Genomic DNA, 2500 nt, shown 5'->3' with positions numbered 1-2500 from the left:
GTTTTTTTTGTGTCAACCACTTGTGAAATAAATAATAATGAAATTCAGAAAACAAAATGGCAGGCTGTGTGTGAACAATGGACATTTACGTTTAGACATCTGCTATTGTCTATGGTATATTATGAAACATCTGTAATTATAGAGTGAGGAGTCTGCACACTAAAAAATCCCTTTTTTTCTTTGTTTCTTAAAAAAAAAATTATTCCATGTCATGATAGGATGATGTTGCGAGTGATTGTTGTCTTCATCAGAATCGTCAAAACGTCATCTTATTCTGCCATGGAATTAAAAAAAAAAAAACAAAGAAAATTACAGTCAGCTTTTGTCCTGCACCTTTTGCTGGGATGTGCACAATCTTCACCTTCAACTGATATTATGAAACATCCACACTGCCTCATGATGATGTTCAATTCACCTTGCCGCTTCACTACCTCAAAACCCCAAACACAGAGGGAGCGGCGCTGTGACTTATGCCATGGCAACGAATGCACCACTCCTCTACCCTCCTCCCCTCCTCCTTCCCTCCCCCTCCTTCACTATCCCCCTCCTCCCTCCTGCCTGCACTCCTCCCCTCCACCCTCCTCTCTCCATCCTCCACCTCTCCTTCCCTCCTCTTCTCCCTCCACTATCCCCTCCTCTCTCCTGCCTGCACTCCTCCCCTCCACCCGCCTCTCTCCATCCTCCCCCTCTCCTTCCCTCCCCTTCCCCCCGGGCTCCTCACTCCAGCTTCCTCCTGTTGTGGTGTTCTCACGGCAACGGTCCCATCCCTGACAACTCCCTGTCTCTCTCTGTGTACAGTATAGCATATTCTCCTCTCTCTGGAAGACTAAGCTCTGTCCTCTGGGCTTTCACTTGTTTACATCCTCCATAGTGTGTCATTTTCATGCAACACCTACACTCATCAACACATCAACAAAACACTGAAATGCATCAACAGTTGTAGTTCCAGCACTGACGGTGTCAATTTATCTAGAGACAGAATGCATTCTGCAAGTACATGTGTATGTGAGATGTTTGCGAGATCTGCATGCTTTTTTTATCTGCATGTAGTGTATTTGGCCTTTTGCTGCTGGAAAAATAAAGGAGAAATAAAATAAAGATAAAACATATGGCTTGTCGGACACTGTGTGTGCATCATCTGTCAGTCCTAGTTTGAGCTGTGGAACTTTTATCTATAAAAATAATGCATTCTGCAAGTACATGTACTGTCTACATGTGAAGAGTTCAGATGCAAAACCCCCTATGTGCCTTTTCAGAAAATAATCTTAATTCATTTTTATTTAATACAAAGCTATCAAAATTGCATATTTTTTATTTTAGGGTTTTCTAAAAATATAGAACTGCAGGTCTTCAGAAATGGAGTTAGGGGGTTTTGCATCTGAACTCTTCATGTGTACTGTATGGCCATTTGGATATTGTGTCGGTCAAAGTTGGAGCACTGGTGGTGTTAAGTTGCATACAGAATACATTCTGCATGTGTTTGTAAAACATGACTATATAGACACCGTGTGCATCTTCAGTTTTAGTTCAAGCATGGATGGTGTGATGTGTTTTTTTTTATCTATAAACACAATGCATTCTACAGTATTCTACATGTACTGTGTACGTAAAACATACTGCATGGCCATTTGGACACTGTTTCAATGCACTTCTGAGGAAGACACCAGAGGTGGCCAAACCTGTTTTTGCTAAAGCAAACGATTCGGCAGTCCCTGCATGGGAAAAGATAACACTGTCTGTGGTACAGACTGTTTACAGTCAAACAGTGTCACAAACGAGAGTACCTGTGGAAAAAATAATCAAATGTTTTTCCAAAATGTTCCTGATGTTGTGATTCCAAGGTGGGTCGGGGGAACTTCACAACACAAGACCACACATCCTTAACAGATTATTAAATAAAGGAGGACATATCGTCTTGTCTTGCGTCTTGTGCATCTGTTGGACCTGATGACAAAATATGCTACACCAGCAACAGCTGTGAAGGATGAATGTGTGAAATATAAAGTTTCTGTGACATGTGAATGAAAGTTCTTGTGACATCTTATGAAAGAAATATGTGGCCGGTCTCGATCTCATCTTTTTGATTTTATACATGCTGACTGCATCAGCCAGAGGCTGTATGGGCAACAGGGCTGGCCTGGGGGAGAAATAGGACCCGGGTACTTTTGGCTTAAAGGGGCCCCTCACAATTAGCGACGCACAACTGACTCACCACTGGGCCCTGCACCCTCGTGGGCCCCTATTTTCAGAAATAGGGCTCGGGCACTTTTGGTTTAAAGGGGTCCCTCATAATTAGCGATGCAGAACTGACTCACTGGTAGGCCTCGCAACCCCGTGGGCCCCTATTTTCAGAAATGTAAAACATTTTTTTTTATTATTTAAAAACATTTCTGAAAATAGGGCCCACGAGGGTGCAGGGCCCACTGGGAAATGCCCGGTATGCCAGATGGCCAGTCCAGCCCTGCTCCCTACCCTGATGGGAAACTTTGAGCAGGTCGGG

This window comes from Engraulis encrasicolus, chromosome 5, assembly GCF_034702125.1.
Source record: "Engraulis encrasicolus isolate BLACKSEA-1 chromosome 5, IST_EnEncr_1.0, whole genome shotgun sequence".
In the NCBI taxonomy this organism is placed as follows: Eukaryota; Metazoa; Chordata; class Actinopteri; order Clupeiformes; family Engraulidae; genus Engraulis; species Engraulis encrasicolus.
The sequence above is the reverse complement of the archived record's forward strand: the minus strand, read 5'-3'. Positions refer to the sequence as shown.